This window comes from Schistocerca gregaria, chromosome 5 (assembly GCF_023897955.1).
Source record: "Schistocerca gregaria isolate iqSchGreg1 chromosome 5, iqSchGreg1.2, whole genome shotgun sequence".
NCBI lineage: Eukaryota > Metazoa > Arthropoda > Insecta > Orthoptera > Acrididae > Schistocerca > Schistocerca gregaria.
The window spans coordinates 194767809-194787106 of NC_064924.1; the positions used below are offsets into that span (position 1 = coordinate 194767809).

General features: G+C 39.4%; 1 pseudogene; it reads left to right on the forward strand.

Moving 5' to 3' along the window:
- The first annotated feature begins 9461 nt into the window (after window positions 1-9461).
- LOC126274467 (5S ribosomal RNA) lies at window positions 9462-9579 on the forward strand (annotated as a pseudogene).
- Window positions 9580-19298: the final 9719 nt, after the last annotated feature.

Sequence of the window (19298 nt, forward strand, 5' to 3'; positions counted from 1 at the left end):
GCCACCATTCACAGCTAAAACGCAAAGACCGCCCAGGCCAACAAGCACGGTGTTACGTTTGTGACAAGAAAGCTTGTATACAGTCCATATGTTAGCAATAGAACAAACATAAGAATTCTGCCAACTCACATAATTCTCGTCACAAGGCCCATGTAATCAGTTCAGTGTATTCAAAGTCTGCTGCATGCATTAGCAAAACTAGCAAACAAACAGTTTCTTCAGTGTTACACCAGTCCAACCAACATTTTGTTCATTTGGATATTAGTGGCAAATGTGTGAAATTTCTGTTGTACACGAATGCCTCTGTTACATTGCTAAATGGTAACACATATCAACTGCTAGGCTCCCAACGCCGGTATAAAATTGGTACACACATGATGGTTTATAACCGACAGGTCATTCCCATTCTCAGAAAGTGTACTTTGCCGGACTGTAACTTTCATTGTGCCAGAATCACGCGATTGTGAGAATGCAATTGGCCTTGATTTGTTGGATTTGTCTGGCTTTCAAATTCAGCAGAAAGTGCTGTCTGTGACTGCATTCAATGCCAAAGACCGTGCAGCTAGCTTGCTCAAGAATTTCCTGAAGTCTTTTCTGAAGATTTAGGCAAGGCTAACAATTTTGATGCACATATTACTATGACAGACAATGCTCAGCTGGAATTTAGCCAGATCGTAACTGCTCCCACTGTATTATGGGACAATGCTGTTGCACTTGAAGAATTGCAAGATAGCGGAGCTATTGCACCCATACAAGCTAGGTAAATAGGCAAGTCCACTATTTTGCTTCCCAAACCTTCATGTCGCATTCGTCTCTGTATTGACAATAAATCTACAGTCTAACCACAAACTGTGACTGATACTTATGTACTGTCACGCCGAGAGGATCTCATGGACAAATTAGGCCCCAGTCGCTACTTTTCAAAAATTTGATTTGCACGACACGTATCTTCCAATACCACTAGATGAAGAATCGCAAACCATGTGTGTTGTCAACACTCATTTGTGCTTCTCTAAATATTTGTGTTTCCCTTTTGGCAGTGATTCCACACCCGTCGTTTTTCAAGGTATTTGGAAAAGCTGACTGCTCAAGTACCAAACTGTTCCTACAACTTCTACGTTATTGTAATAGCAGCTCGTACACCTGAAGAACACATTGCAAATTTGGGTGTTTTTCTTCATGTGTTATCGGATGCAGAACTAAACTGTAGACTGGACAAGTGTGATTTTTTAAAACTTGTATTCCAGAGTCTTGGTCATGTCATAAACAGTCAAGGTGTGCATCCTCTTCAATCAAATTCGTTACTATATGAGTCCTGCCAGTTCCTCGCAATATCACAGAAATGTAGTCAGTATAAAGGAAAATGAACTATTATATTCAGTTCATACCGAATGCTGCACAGATCTCAACTCCATCGCATTGCTTGCGTCGCAAGAACGACCCTTTATTTTTTCAAAAAGTAAAAGACTCATTGCTCAGTGATCGATGCTTGGTTCTCTTAGATCCGGAAAAAACAGTTGTGAACTTATTCTTACAGGATCTTCCCAACAAATAACGGTACTTTAGCGATAAGAGAAAGCATGTGTGCCCCAGTTTATTCAGTCTTCGAAAATACATCATATAACAGGGAAAAATCTACATTTCACGGGAGTAATTCGAGATGTATGATCAACAGCATCCCTGTCTGAAATAGGGTAAAGTGAATTTTTTTTAAACTGGGAGGTCTATGTATGGGTACAATTGGTTACAACTGTTGTGTACATCCAAGCTGCTGCTGCTTGACTTCCAATGTCCCATGGCTGGCCGCGAGAGTGGTCACGGGATGTCTGCTACTAAAAGTCATAGATTAGCTTATTCCGTAATGGGCAGTTGTGTACTAAGTATGCACCGACTGTCTGCTCTTACTCATGACAGCAGCGGACAGCAAAGCGACCAGTGTGCAGGTTGAGCGGAAGCAGAAGCGAACTTGTGTGAAACATAAGAAGATTCAAAGTGATGGGTGAGTGCAGTGGACGATTGTTTCCCCCATGTACATGTTCAGTTGACTGCTTGGTGTCACTCTCTCCAACCTCTGAGCGTTTCGTAGGACCAGTGTGTGGCTGGCAAGTGATGGGCATGCTGCGAATGTGTGCGCGGGTCTTTCCTGATCAGCACCTGCAAGGTGATGTAATGTCCCTTCCACCGGCAGAAGGCCTGATTGCACCTCTCAGCAGTGAGCAGGCGGCATGCTCTTTGTGATTGTGAGTGTGTGTGATTGGTAAGATCTTTTTACCAAGTATGTTCACCGAAAACGTTGTGATGGAGGAGGGTGCTTCTGTTGCCAAACGTCAGTGCATACGAGACCTGAGATATATTTTGCACTACAAGCTATTAGTTGCTTATATTTAAATACTCGGGTAGCATAACGTTTTGTGTGCCATATTAAAACGTAGATAATATGTATTATTATGAAGAAGTATCATCGTAAGGTGGAGGTGAGTGTTTGAAGGGTCGGGTTTGACCCCTTTAAATTTTTAAACAATGCATGGTGCTAAAGGGCCATTTCACTCTATTTTTAATATCTAAATGGAGTCAGCTCCCTCTTTCTCCCCAACTTTAGTTAATGGGAGCGCAGTATTCTGAAGAAAGATGACAACCTCCTCCTGCATGCTTGGAGATGATGGTTCACTGACACAAACAGGAAGTGGCCTTTACAGAGAGACAGAAAGCAAGTCCACAATTTATTGATTAATCGAATGCCTTTACTTCGTGATTTTTTTTTGTTAGCGGTACTTACAATCATGATGTGGAAGTGGAACCGTGTGCAGTTTGTGACCACCATGCTGGTGGCTGGACGACAAACACACAAACATGAGGCCCAAGCTGTAGCTCTATACGGCATTTCATTCCATTCCTTGGTGCTAACAGTTATCACGTCATGGGAAGTAGGGGTGGGACTGCAAATGTCATCTCTACTCAAGTTGCGGAAGTCCTGTCTCCCATAAACTGATTAAATAAAGAATATACACCAATAGATCATTGGCATTGATTTGAATTTGGTGTCATGAAATCCTTCCTATCCAACGCAGATTCAGTCTTTTTGCTGCACATTTTTTCTGGGGGTGGTGGGGGATGAGGGGTGGGGGATGGCTGGTGGTGGGACATTCTCTGGTGGTGACGTTGTCCATTAGCTTAGTCGATCCCTGCAAGTCAAGGTGAGCACACACATGAAAATATTCCAGCAAGACAACATCTCAATTCTGTAGCATTGTAATTGCATAATTAGAACATTTAGTTCCTTGATGTGAGCTTCTCCTTCCAAATGAATAGATGCATCAACTGGAAATTGTATTTTAAAAACAAATAGTGTAGTCTTTGCTATGTAATTGACATTCATTACAATTTTATATCTTAAGATCCTCCTTCTACAACACAGACCGAGTCCTTTTCCAGCCAATTTCTGGATGGGGGAGTGAAGAGAGAATGGGAGATGGGAGGGGAGTGCTGGAGAATTTTCCAGAGGGGGTGCAGATAATTAATTTATCGATTTAATTAATTAGTCAACCAATCTTATATCGAAAGTGTGCTTCTATCAGCCAAGGGCAGGGGAGAGGGTTGGTGATTTCCCAGAGGTATGCTGGTGGGGAGAGGTGAAGGTTTTTCAGAAGGGTGGATTATCCCAAAGGGATCATAATTCAACCCTGAGGGAGTCATAGACCCCTTAGCCAAAAGCTTGGTTAAGATCATAAATCAGTCAGGTTTGCCCCTGAACGTATGCATCCTACACGGACAAAGGAATGTAGAAATACTCTTGCCCCCCTACTGTTGGATTCTGCACCGTCTAAGCACAGAGAAAGTACATCAGGTAACTATCGAATTCAGTACTGAACTTTAAAAATTAGTCTCAACAAAGGTTAAGAGTTGTTTGTAACAAAATTAGGTTGAGTGGAGACTTTCTTGATTGGTGGGTGAGGTAATTTTGCTTCTTCTCATGAAATCAGAGTAGAACCATACATTAGCTTCACAAACAACAGAAGTCTAAACACTGGAATATGTCTTGTGTAGTTGAATGCAGAATACATTCTTCGCTATCGGTACATGCTCAGGAAATACAATGTAACCTTTGATAAACCTACATTTCTAAAGATGGCAGTAAATTACCTTTTCTGGTAATAGAGAGCTCCACAAATATATCGTCAGATTTTGACATAGCCGACGATAGTGTTTGAAAGCATAATATGCTTCATCCTAACGGGCTCGATCTAGCGCGTGATTTTCCTTATGGATTTGGACATATTAACCACAGCAATCAACTCTCTATCCCGATGCACTATACAGTGAGAAGTTAGTGTTAAATCGAAACTCACTCGAAATGATGAAAGTTGTGCAGCCTTGATGATTCCCAGAAACTGACTCCAAATACGATCGCATAGAAGAACTTTGCAAACCGTTGTGTGCAGTGTCCAAACTGGCACCTACCCGATGTGCACACGCGCTCGGCCATATACTGTGTCACTGCATTCACACTTTTACAAACTAAGGCTATTAAGCTACAATGTGTGAACATATAAGAATGAGAATTGGAGGAGAGGAATAAGAAGTGCTAGAGGAATGCATTTATTTGGAAGCAGGATCACAAGAGAATCTACAAAACGGAAGGGTATTGTAAGCAGGATACAGACAGGTAAAACTGCATTTAATTTGAGGATTATTTCACTCACCACCAAGAACATCAGTATGTGAATAATGAAACGGATAATGAAAGCATTTTCTGGGGTTTTGAAATTTGGAAAATAATAAAACAAGAGACGAAACGTCTCGGAGTCCAAGACATTAAGTACTACAGAAGTATGTAGAAGATTAAGAGGGACAGAGTTATCAATGTAGAGCTGCACAGAGAAAAACACAGGGAACGAGATCCTTCTCTCGGTTATATCCAAACAAAGAAGGTAGTAACTCGTAGAGCACACTTTAGGACACAATAATACACTCCTGGAAATTGAAATAAGAACACCGTGAATTCAATGTCCCTGGAAGGGGAAACTTTATTGGCACATTCCTGGGGTCAGATACATCACATGATCACACTGACAGAACCACAGGCACATAAACACAGGCAACAGAGCATGCACAATGTCAGCACTAGTACAGTGTATATCCACCTTTCGCAGCAATGCAGGCTGCTATTCTCCCATGGAGACGATCGTAGAGATGCTGGATGTAGTCCTGTGGAACGGCTTGCCATGCCATTTCCACCTGGCGCCTCAGTTGGACCAGCGTTCGTGCTGGACGTGCAGACCGCGTGAGACGACTCTTCATCCAGTCCCAAACATGCTCAATGGGGGACAGATCCGGAGATCTTGCTGGCCAGGGTAGTTGACTTACACCTTTTAGAGCACGTTGGGTGGCACGGGATACATGCGGACGTGCATTGTCCTGTTGGAACAGCAAGTTCCCTTGCCGGTCTAGGAATGGTAGAACGATGCGTTCGATGACGGTTTGGATGTACCGTGCACTATTCAGTGTCCCCTCGACGATCACCAGAGGTGTACGGCCAGTGTAGGAGATCGCTCCCCACACCATGATGCCGGATGTTGGCCCTGTGTGCCTCGGTCATATGCAGTCCCGATTGTGGCGCTCACCCGCACGGCGCCAAACACGCGTACGACCATCACTGGCACCAAGGTAGAAGCGACTCTCATCGCTGAAGACGACATGTCTCCATTCGTCCCTCCATTCACGCCTGTCGCGACACCACTGGAGGCGGGCTGCACGATGGTGGGGCGTGACCGGAAGACGGCCTAACGGTGTGCGGGACCGTAGCCCAGCTTCATGGAGACGGTTGCGAATGGTCCTCGCCGATACCCCAGGAGCAACAGTGTCCCTAATTTTCTGGGAAGTGGCGGTGCGGTCCCCTACGGCACTGCGTAGGATCCTACGGTCTTGGCGTGCATCCGTGCGTCGCTGCGGTCCGGTCCCAGGTCGACGGGCACGTGCACCTTCCGCCGACCACTGGCGACAACATCGAGACTGTGGAGACCTCACACCCCACGTGTTGAGCAATTAGGCGGTACGTCCACCCGGCCTCCCGCATGCCCACTGTACGCCCTCGCACAAAGTCCGTCAGCTGCACATACGGTTCACGTCCACGCTGTCGCGGCATGCTACCAGTGTTAAAGACTGCGATGGAGCTCCGTATGCCAAGGCAAACTGGCTGACATTGACGGCGGCGGTGCACAAATGCTGCGCAGCTAGCGCCATTCGACGGCCAACACCGCGGTTCCTGGTGTGTCCTCTGTGCCGTGCGTGTGATCATTGCTTGTACAGCCCTCTCGCAGTGTCCGCAGCAAGTATGGTGGGTCTGACACACCGGTGTCAATGTGTTCTTATATCCATTTCCAGGAGTGTATTAATGAAACATTGGCAGAAGGGGTTACTGAGGAAACGGATAGATGGGGACGTAAAAGGATGTGATTGATACATGGAGCCGATTGTGATGTAAGATGTGATACGTATGCGGAAATGATGAGGATGGTTGAGCCGTGGCCACTGGCGCTAGTTTTGCTCCACTTAAGTCGCTGATATAGACACTCGTCTGGTCTTGTATCTCTGACTGTTCCGCCTTTGGTTTTCCGGCTTAGCCTGTGGCCGGAGTCTCTCTCCGGTCGGCGTTCAACGAGGCAACATGCTATAAAGGCAGGCCCTCGTCTCCATCCTCTGTGCCTGGGCCTCGCCGTTCTTGGCGTTTTGCCGCACGTCGGGTGTAAGATGCTGATTAATCGACGCGTTTGCGTGCGAAACGGTGGCGGGTGCGTTGTCTCATGCTGTACATCTTCTCATCACGTAACTGGAAGCATGAAGTTAATTGTGATTCTTATTCTGCTGTTAACATGTGAAGATTTGTGAAACTTATGGTGGCATGTATCTACCGGAGATCTGTTAAGAATGGTTTGGAATAAGAGAGTGTTATACGGAACTTACGAAGTGTTGTTTGCTCGTAGCGGAGTCTACTTATTTCGCCAAATGCTTATTTTAAAGGTTCCTTGCAGTGTTAATTTGATGTAGTACGTTAATTAGTGTGCTCTTCACCCAGTTTTGGTTTTAGACGGCAGAGCTTTTGTTCAGTCAGTTTAATTTTAATTGTTCTTTTATTCGGTAAATGTCTCAGTTTGGTTTTCAGTTATGTTACAGATAGTCACGTAGTTAGTAAGCCTTGTATGGTCTTGAAAAAGGGGAATCAAGAGTTCAATGTCTCTGCCACGTGAAATATTTGCTTTTGCAGAAATGGTCTGGTATGTGGAGCAGATGGGGTTTGTTGGTTTAGCCGGACAGGCCTTAGATCATGTGTGTGTTTTCGGCGTGTTTTCTGCCCTAGCTTGCAGCCTATAGTGTTTCCTTTCCTCGTGGTTCTGCCGTGCAAATATAAAACAGAAAATCTGACTTGGTTTTGAATTTTGATGAAATAAGTTACGGATAAGGCGGACTTCGTATTATTGATTGAGATAGTGCTGTAATTTGACCGTGCATGGCAGACCGGATCGGCAACACTACAAAAAGCGACTGTACGGAATAGCATCAAAGATTAGTTGAAATCTACCTTATTAGTCTGTTAGAAACGTAGTATTAATTATAATTTTCTTGTAGGATGAACTGTTTCCATTGTTCTCCGTCTGTTGAAAATTTCTTTAAGTTGTCACTGTCAGAGTCCTGTGTCTTAGTTTCGTCTTTTTTTTCGTGTCTGATTGATGTCTGATTCTGAAGTTGACGTTGTCAATGTCGCGTTTTGCCGTGTAGTACGCACTCTCCATTCGCCTGTATATCTGTTTAAATATAGGGGTTGTTGTCTTAATCGATCCGGTAAAATTATGTCTTGAACATCCTCACTATTAAGTTTAATATTCATTTCACTGTCGGACTTCTTTATGTACGTGTCACTTTCACTAAGCTCGTCCGCGGAAACAATTTCTACGCGTCTAGCGTCCATCTTGCGATTTTCGTAATTAATTGCAAATAAAATTTTTCAATGGGAAATTTTTTTAAAAGTATAATATGAGGAAATCATAAATTTCTATTGAGTGAATGGATATTTCTATATGATTTTTAATTAGAAATTGAATTATTAAACTGGTCCTGAAATTTCCCTCTCACAAATAAATGACTGTGAATATGCTCTTCACTTATCATTTGCAATAATTCCAAATCAATTTTAACTACAATTTGGAAAAAATAATTTCGAAATAAATGGATCGGAATAAAGGAAGTACAGATGTCTGCTTGAAACTGGAAAAAATGTAAATTTCTGTACTCACCATTCTTTTTTTTTCCTCAGTTTTATGTTTCAAATTTAGCGTCAGATATACAGTTTTCAATCCAAAATTTTTCTTTCGTGTTCGTGCAAATTATTTTATGGAACGTTATTCTTTTCCTTTTTTAAATAAATTAATTTCCTCAGTATGTAAATGAAAATTAACACGAATTAATAACAGGGCAAACAGTATTGTTGTAAATTTCATGCACGTAACATTACAAGCCTGATTATCTTCGAAATTGCTTGGCGGTTGCTTTCTACTCGTTTGTTCCGAGTACCACTGTGTATTAGCAGCGCTTCCGTCCTATAGTTAAATATCCGGCCAGTCCGCCGGGACGGACCAGGTCTTTTCACAAGTAAGTCAAGGTGAATCATTAGAGTGGTGTAAATTTTGGTTATGTAAGCAATGAACTTGATAGTGTGCTTATAGTGGTGACTGCCTGTGATCCTTTTGCAATCAGATATGGTTATCATTTTTAAAATACTGTTTGTTATATTAATTCAGGATCTAATCACATAGTTTTCTAACTTTGGTGAAGGACAAGCGTCCGAAATTTCAAGAACTGATCTTTGTTAATTTCTTTTTTAACAGGTGCTGACGGTCAAAATTACTTGTATATTTTCTTAAGAGGACAAAGGTCCGAATTAAATTCCTATATTGTTGTTCTGATTCTGTAATTATGGAACTTGTTCTTTAGTTGAAATTAAAATTATGTACCAATGACAAGTTTGTCCATCAGCAAAGACCCCTAGCTTCCTATCTCCTTTGAGTAGCTGTGGTTAAATTGCAATTTAGATTTCTCTAGCACGTAAGTTAACAAGTAACACAACTTAATAGTAGAGAGTGAAATAGTACTGCTGCAAATCATCCTCAGAGTTGAACACAAAAGAAGAAGAGAAGAAGAAGAATAAGTGGAAGAACAGTGTAATGAGCTAAATAGCAGCAACACACAGGAACTACTTTCTGACAGCTTTTATCTGTCGCTGGCTGCCTTCGCTCCTTCCTCTCTCAGACACTACAAGTATCCACGCCCAATATAGTATATACGTTAACTCACAAGTGGTCACTATGTGTAGGTGATAGTACGGAAACGTTATCTCAGTTCTAGGGCTGAGAGGCTAATTACTAGTAAGAGATAAGCTAGTTCTTAATTTAGATAAATGCACTTCCATTGTCAACGGCCTTGCCGCAGTGGATACACCGGTTCCCGTGCGATCACCGAAGTTAAGTGCTGTCGGGCGTGGTCAGCACTTGGATAGGTGACCATCCAGGCCTCCATGCGCTGTTGCCAATTTTGGGGGTGCACTAAGCCTCTTGATGCCAATTGAGCAGCTACTCGACGGAATAGTAGCGGCTTCGGTTAAGAATAACATCTTACGACCGGGATAGTGATGTGCTTACCCCACGCCCCTCCTATCTGCATCCTCCACCGAGAATGACGTGGCGGGGTGAAAGTGCTCTTTCATTAGATGTTACCTTTGTTTTTATACGGAAAGAGGCAATATGTTAAAAAACATAAAGTCATATTGCTAATTAGGGGCTCTAGAGTTCATGAGTGCTGTGGGAGCCTCGCTAGCTCGAACTTTCGTTGACTTTATGGTGGTCAATTTAGATGACGACATGAGGATTTCTGTCAAGCAGCTCAAGCCAGCTTTCTTACATTTGTCGCCGATCTACAAACAGGAAAGATACACAAACCGGACACAAGATCTGAGACCACCAAAAAATGGCTTTCGCTTCTTGGCAGAATCCCCGAGTTTAAAATGCCCTTTAAACTGTAGTGTATACGGGTAAAAATTGCGAATACATACATTGTACAGTATTGCGAATACACAGAAAGAAGGATCCTTTATTGTATGATTATATGATAGCGGAACAAACACTGGCAGCAGTTACTTCTGTAAAATATCTGGGAGTATGAGTGCACAACGATTTGAACTGGAATGATCATCTAAAATTAATTGTTAGTAAAGCGGGTGCCAGACTGAGATTCATTGCGAGAGTCCTTAGAAAATGTAGGCCATCGACAAAGGAGGTGGCTTAAAAAACACTCGTCCGACCTATACTTGAGTATTGCTCATCAGTGTGGAATCCGTACCAGATCGGGTTGACAGAGGAGATAGAGAAGATCCAAAGAAGAGCGGCGTGTTTCGTCACAGTGTTATATGGTAAGCGTGGTAGCGTTACGGAGATGTTTAGCAAACTCAAGTGGCAAACTCTGCAAGAGAGGCGCTCTGCATCGTGGTGTAGTTTGCTGTCCAGGTTTGGAGAGGTTGCGTTTCACGATGAGGTATCGGATATATTACTTCCCCCTACTTATACCTCCCGGGGAAATCATGAATGTAAAATTAGAGAGATTCGAGCGCGCACGGAGGCTTTCCGGCAGTCGTTCTTCCCACGAACCATACCCGACTGGAACAGGAAAGAGAGGTAATGACAGTGGCACGTAAAGTGCCCTCCACCTCACACCGTTGGGTGGCTTGCGGAGTATAAATGTAGATGTAGATGAAGTTGCAGACTTCGGGCGTGTCATTCTTCACGCGTGGATTGCTATTACTGACAGACAAGAAGAACCCGCTGTGTGGATGTGGCGGTCGGCCGCACCGCCAGCAGGTGGGTGGCCTGTAGCGGCCGCGGCCCCCTGTATGGGAGTGAGCGCATCGATTTCGGCGTGGCCGGTAGTAAAATGCAAAAGAACGGAACGGTTCGCGGGATTCGCGTGGCTGGTCGGCGTACATGAGAAACGACAAGCCACGACGTGGTAACACCGCCGGGGGAATTCAAACTGCTGCTCGCTCGGTACACAGATGCTTCCGATATCGATGTGCTTTTGTCGCTGTGCCAGCTACAGAGCAAAAATGTGGCGCAATCTCGCAGTACTGAATGTTGCAGTACCGAAGACTGCGTACTTTTCGCTTCACTAAGGTACCCGTTCAATTCCGAAAGCTGCCCCCTCTTCTCTGAATACTATCAACAACGAATGAATAAGGGAGTGTGTTTTTTCTTCAGTCAGAAATAGAAATAGAATGAAAATCAGTACATAGTTCAAATAGTTCTGAGCACTATGGGACTTAACTTCTGAGTTCATCAGACCCCTAGAACTTAGAACGACTTAAACCTACCTAACCTAAGGACATCACACACATCCATTCCCGAGGCAGGCTTCGAACCTGCGACCGTAGCGGTCACGCATTTCAAGACTGTAGCGCCTAGAACCGCTCGGCCACCCCTCCCGGCCCGTACATAGTGAATAAAAGTAATGGTGGTGGAGGAAAGAAAAGAGTATAGACAGTGACGGATGAAGGAATATTAGAAGAAATGCAAAGTTCTGAAAACGTAGAAATTAAGAAAGAAAGAAAGCGAGTGGAAGAGCTACAAGGAAGTTGAAACCAGGACAGCAACGGTGAAAAGGCATTTTGCACGAATAGAACAGCCATCTGTAGAATTATGAAGAATGGACGAAAAGAATAATAAATGTTTAGAACCGAGTATCTTCCTCTATAACCTAGTGAGATGGAGCAGTGGATAGCACACTGCACTCGAATTCGGTAGGACGACGATTCAAATCCGCGTCCGGCCATCATGGTTTAGGTTTTCCTTGATTTCCCTAAATCGCCTCAGGCAAATGCCGCGATGGTTCCATTGACAGGGTATGGTCGATTTCGTTCCCCATCCTTCCCTAATGTGACATGATCGATGTCCTCGCTGTGTAGCGTCTTATTTTGGAGTAAGTTAGTAACTTGAGAGGGATGATCACACATTCACAGCACTTGCCACTTTGAGATAGTTACACGGACAGTCGAATTTAAATAACCATTTCCGTTAACAGAAAAAATAGTCATCACTTTTGGATCTCTTCTTTGTTGTTTATTTATGGCTCGTTGTGCTTTCCCTTTCTATGGTTCACCTTTCTATAATGTTCTAGAGGCTGATTGGGTTGAGGTTTCAATAATAGTATGACTTCTGGTGGAGTTTCTGCAGAAATAGACATATATTATCAGCCATTTCACTTCACAGTGCAAATCAGTAAAACACAAATAACTCGTTTTCCATCCTCGCACTTCAAACTCTTACAAGCAGTTGCACAAAAGAACAAAGATTTATCTGTAACCACATGTAGAAGGAAATTACTATATGTATATCGATCTATTTATGTAAAATCAATCCTAGGAACATATATTTCATAAATATAATACAAGTAATAGTCCACCTTTCTTGAGAAGTCCATAATCAATGTTGAAATTACATTCAGTACTTGCCAGTGCTGACATTTAAACATTTTCACATAGCTGTATAGTGATGTGTTTTTGGTTTTTATGTCTTCGGCGCGGTATCGTTCACTTCATATGACTGAAGATGGTTTGGTACATTTACCTAATCATAAGCAGTTTTATTACAACAGCTCCCAAAAATTTTGAAAGCATAAATTGTGAGAACAATTTTGAAAGAACATAGTAAAAGTAGTTATTCCAAAAAGTTTTGGAATACAACAAATCAATATTCAGCGGTTCTTCATTACAAGATATAAAACATTTTGACTCGCTTAGCATATCCACTTCATTCAAATGAGATCAAGAATAAAATTTCGCTTTACTGAGTTCTTTTGACACAAACTCTGACCTTTTACCTACCCTGTCACCCTCAAATGTATTTCATGAAAATGTCTGTATATGAATATCTATAAACGTGTCTTTCATAGGTGAAATATCATTGACTGGTAATGCCCCATGATCAAAAGAAAACATCTTAGTCTGCACAGAGTTACCTGAAGGTTTTTCTTTAAATATGTAGCTAAATGCTTCAGATCACAGGACAAAATTACTGTAGTAAGTTAGGAACCACTTGATCCTTTATCTCAAAACACCAATGAAATTTTTTTGCTACAACTTTTTACAATGTCATACATGCAAATTTACCTAAAAAGTAAGGCACTTAATTAGGAAATAATTTCTTCTTCTCATAACACCAATGAAATATCTTTGTGAAAAGATTTTGTAATGTCTTACTTCTAAATTTACCTCTTAGATTGACCACTGAACCCTCAGTACATAAAAATATATAACAGAAATTAGTTCTTGCACTATTTTGCAAGAAATTTTTACTCAACATGGTGTGTGCTATAACCAACATTATTTCTTGCTTTATTTTGCAAGAACATTTCTTTGTGCACTATGGTGGATACTATAAGATTAGTATTGTCTAACAGGATCATTCACAGACGTTTTAGTAAAGAAAATAGGACAGGACCTAGATAATAAACTGTAAAAAAAATTTAAGAGCACAGTCAGAATAAAGCCCACATACAAAAGAATTAGAATAGGGTGCACCAGAAATTAAGTATGGATAAACAAGTTAGGGCAGGCACCACTCACCAAGTGGTGTACCTACCAAAGTCAACAGACCCCCTAACTATTCCTTCTGAAAAAATATCAAATTTTATCATTTATGTGGTCCTTTAGAATGTGATTGCTACAAACATTTTGCACTCGTTAATTTTCATATAACATAATAGATTATGCAATAGCATATGAAAAATTACTTTTCAGGTCTTTCAAACAATGTTGCAGGATGAGACAACTAGATTATTCTTATAAGATTTCTCAATACTAAATTATTTAGTCACTTATTTAAAAAAAATATGGCCTATAAATTATGCAACCTCACTAAAATTTGCTTTAAGGTACTGTTCATTAACTATTTGTCACTGTTACATTTAAAATTCTTTTTTCACATCTAGGTAACTTTCATTGATTCTATGGGGCAATGTGAAATTTCAAAACATATACAAAATTGTATTACATATAAAAATATCTATCATAGTAAATAAAAGAAAATTATATAAAGAACCAGAAATTGCAGTTATTTTGTGAGAAATTCTGTGCAGCCTTCCACACACATTCCCAAACTAGTACAAGAGAAATGTCAGGCTTCATTCGATTACCAAAAATTCTAGACAGCAAAAGGTGAGGCCCTAAAGGTCATTCTTCAGTTACCAGAGTCGTTTTTTACACAAATATCATATCAAAATTAGCATAGAAGTAACTTTGCAAGGTGTTAATATTTTATAGTCAGCAGTAAGATATTTAGTACATGTAAATTATTACCCACCAATAGTAACTCTTTCTAATGCCAGTGCTATGGAACCATACAGTTGTTAAATAAATTCAGACGTTTTCAAGAAATCAACGCCAGCTCAATCTTTCGTATACATCAATCATTTAATTAAAGGTTAATGCTCAACATCACTCTTTCTAACTTCCTTATATCCATTTTTCAGAATTTTCTACAGCATACCATCATACTCCAAAGTACAATGCAATAAAAGCAGAGCACCAATAAACCCCTTAACATTTCATTTGTCTAATATCATTATAAAACTCATAAATTTCACATACTCATTATAGTTCACAATACAATTAACTCTGCTTTCACACAGCACTTCATCTCAACATAAACCTCATCAACATCACAAAGTATTTCACAAAACTTCATAATAAAATCAATGTGCCTCAAAACAGAAAAACCGCTCTGAATTATAATTCTTGTATTCTATTCATAATAGTACAACGTGTGTTGTAAACCAAGGAAAATACGTTAATCATTAACTTCACAGAGGTCTCATAATCAACGCTCTCCATTACACCTTTTCCTCACAAAGCCACCACAATAATAATTGAACTGAAATACAAATTTCTTACTTTTTCTTTTTGCATAAACGTTTTTTATTCACTAAAGCAGTAGATGTTTCGCCATTGCTACTACTACCTGACTACTGTAATATTTTCTCACTCTTGCCAATTTACAGCTGTAAAACGTTTAAATATATTTCTTTTAAATCTTCTTTTAAGTGCATATAAGCTTAGTTGTATGAGATTACTAGATTAACATACTTTTCTTATACCGATACAGAGAAGATAAGTGTGCAGTATAATATAATTATAGAAGAAGAAACTAACAGACAAACCCTACATCATGGCAATTCAAATTTATGAAGCAATATTTACAAGGTAAAACAATAAAAACAATAAATCAGATAGCCAATATTGACACAGTAGGAAATTTTCCACATCTTTAGTAGCAGTGATCTCGTCTCTCTTTATCATTTCACTGTATGATACAGTGTTTCTTTTCTACTTTGCTTCAATGTCATTCTTTACTTAGCACAGCTGGTAGTTATTTTCCTCTTTATGTAGTAGCTCAGTAAATTATTATTCTACATTGTTCTACACTTTCAAACTCAGCTAAAATTTTATTTTACCCTTGTCTTAGATTCAGCCATCAGTGGCTTTCTCCAGCTACAGATAGTCAGCAATAATATTTTACATGATTTACTGAATGTAAATTATTAGCATACTTGATACAATTACTCAATGGCATTGCTTCCTCAACATCGTTTTCCACAATACATCAACATAATCATCATTATTCTCATCATAAACCCATAAGATATTTTGATTAATTCTCACTTAACACAAAATATTCTCATGTTACAATTAATCATTAAACGTTAGCAATAACTATTAACTTCCCTTACAAAAACATCATGACAGTAGCATAACAATCATTTCCTCATTACCATGTTACAGATTCCAAATCGAGCATTATGACATTCAGCTTCCTATATACCACAAAGAAAATTGTATTGAGAACTGAATAAATACTCAGGAATGATCTGAGACTTGAGCTTCACGCAAGAACCTAATAAGATACAAGTCATGACTTATTCACAACCAGTAGGAAAGTAACACAGCAAAAACAAGAACTTACCATGATTTATTATTTGTATAAAAATGTATGAAAAACTGTAACTACATAGTTATTTACATATGGCACAAAACATATTTTTTTCTATAACATTCCTTTTTGTGCTTTGGAGAACAGATACATGTAACTATTTAGTTTATTTTTATTTCTGTTTTCGCTGCAACTATGTAGCTTTTCAGACTGAAAATTGTTACCATTTACTCAATTATGTTCTTAATGATGATGATGGTTACCACTGTGATCGTTATGGTCCCATCTGTTGTGAATATTACTCTGCCAATATTCATTACTAACTCTTTCAAAATGTGTGTGTGTCTATTGTGGTTGCATTACCCTGATATTCTTTTCCAAAACGCTATCTAATTTATCTACAAATTTCCAAAACTTCTCTACTATATCATCTGGTCCTTAGACTAGGTCCCACTGCTCTTCAGTTGATAACATCCTTTTTAAAAGCATCAGTCTGATTGAGTTCATCAAAAGATTTGCTGAAATGAATATATTTTAGTGCTGATTATTGCAAAACTGTTTTATATAATATGCCCTTCCCAGTAATTCGGTTCATTGAAAAATTCAAATTTTAATGTGTCAGTCTCTGACTAAAATTTATCTAAAAATGACTTCTCAAAATCTATATAAGTTGTGTCATCATTAGTGTACTGTTTGCCTAGTTTAATGCTTCATCTTTTAGGAACTTCAAAAGGAATTACATTTTCTTATCATCAGTCATATTAGACACAAAGATATCTTTGCAATGCTGCAGAAAATCTATAGAATGTAAAAGACCTTCATCAGAAGTGTATATCACAGGAATGTTGCAAAACATGGTACCAACATGGTTAACAAGATTTCGATTAACTGCATAATTAGACAATGTTTCAACTTTTTTACACAAAACAGAATTGCCACTTTCTAGAGCGCTCATTTTGCTGTTACTTAATGTTTAATTTTCTGTGAAATTGCAGTCTGCCATTTCATTTCTTTAACAAAACTGTTTTTAACCAGTGCCAGTATTTGTTTCGAAAGTCCAAATTCGACTATTTACGTTTTTCTTCAACAGTTCTTATTTCCTCATGGACTTCTTCACAATCCATGTTTTCTACTTGAATGAACTCATCTTTGTCATTTTTAACTGACTTCTTAAATTTATGTTTCTTTCATTTTGAGCTACACAGACTCCTATCTACAATCTGAGCCAGTTTGTAAGGAATTGTGCACCACATGTGCTGGACAGCCCACACCTAATATATTGCTCACTGTGTTCTGTTGCAGTTTATAGAACAAATTGTTTTTTGCTTTACTCTGCTTACCACCGAAATTAGTGTTAGTGTTGTCTGCCGAAACTGCAATCACCTTTCCCTCAAGATCATATTTGTTTAAAACATCCAGCACATAATTCTGAAGTAAATCTGAAGCTTCTCCAGCTAAATTAACGAATTAGAGCACTTTCACCATGATGCCATTTTCAGTGTGAAAATACCTGATAAGGAGAGGAACCAACTTTAAATCCAGATGATGCTATGTATCAATCATTATCGGAATTGAATCGAGCACGTTCATTTAAAACCTGCTGAGCTGCATATGGTGCAATAACATTTGAAATGATTGCATTACATTTTGTGTGTACAGATGTGAATTTAGGATTTAAAAGTTTTTTAACAACTGCTGTAGCACAGTCCATTGACTTAAAGCTATGGTTACGCATTGCACTGTAGTACGCAAACGTAGCTTCTTACGCTGCTGACTGCCTATCCATTTCTGTTACTGATTTTAAGTTTACACAGGAGTCACTCACGCATTTATTTGCTCTTTTCGTTTGATCACTCATGCGATGTTTCTTAGTCTTAATGTGATTCACAATGACATACCTTCCACCATGACCAATAGAAAATTTTGATCTGCACAATGTACATGCTAGAGTTTCTCCACTACCAGTGTTAAAAGGAAACTCGCTTTTTATATTGCTGTTAAAATTACACTTTCGTTTTGGCATAATAAAACATTGATTACACAGTGCAAAACATCAACAGTGTGGTGACGAAAGCCAGAGAGCAATTATCAGTGGTGTAATGTATCTCTGGACCGAAAGGACAGATTCAGTGGAACGATTCAGGGGAGAAGAATGTTCTTTGTTATTCATAACCTATAGTGTATTTAAAATTACTTGTGATTTTTGACAGTTCGGTACATGTTTGGGCTATTCTGAAAGTCATGACACACTTCCTAGCATAAAAAATTGCGCAGTTAATAGCAAGTCAAACAACCAATCGCTTAAAATATTGTAGATAAGCGCAATCATAAAAAAAACGGGATATTTGAGCTTCTGCAAAAGAACTTTCGGGACAGCGGGACATTTTGGTAAAAAACGGGACTGTCCCGGGAAAAATGGGACAAATCGACACTCTACCATTGGAAGGTCATTTAATGACAAAAAATATATAATGCAGAGAATAACAGAAAAGCAGTCTGGGATGTTATAAAAAAGGAAATGAGGAAAGGCAAACAATTACAGAATAACATACTGCTAAAGTAGGGGGATAAGGTAATAAATGACCTATAACACTTAGGAAACTATGTAAACGAGCATTTTTCAAGTATTCTAGAGAAGTTACAGCAATAATTCCCCAAAACAAATATAACACCTGTAAATAATGTTGCACTAAATACAATGATTTTACTTCCAACCACAGAGAATGAAGTCAATAAGACTGTTCAAAGACCAAATAATTAAAAGTCAGTTGACATAGACGAAGTATCAATGTGTGTACTAAAACAATGGATAGGAATTATACAATGCCCCTTAATAAATATATTTAGTTAGTCCTTCACATCAGGGACATTTCAGGATCAGTTAAAACAGGCAAGAGTTGTAACTTCGCTTAAGAAAAGTAATGAAGGAAACATAGGAAATTTTCCTGCCGTCATTATTCTCAAAAATAATACAAGCAATTATAAAAGACAAATTAATGAATTACCTGAATAAATGCACTCATTTAAGTGATTCACAGTTTTCTTTCTGAACTGGCAAAAATACAGAGTCTGCCATAGTAGAATTCACAAAAGTTGTACTTGATGCTCTTGATAAAGACAAGTGTGGCGCACAGGAATATTTTTGATTCTTTCTAAGGAGTTTGATACAGTCGACCACAAGATATTATTAAATAAATTAGAAGCTTGAGGAATAAGAGGGTTAGATAATGATTGGTTTTGATCATACCTAGCAGATAGGTTACAAAGAGTAGAGAT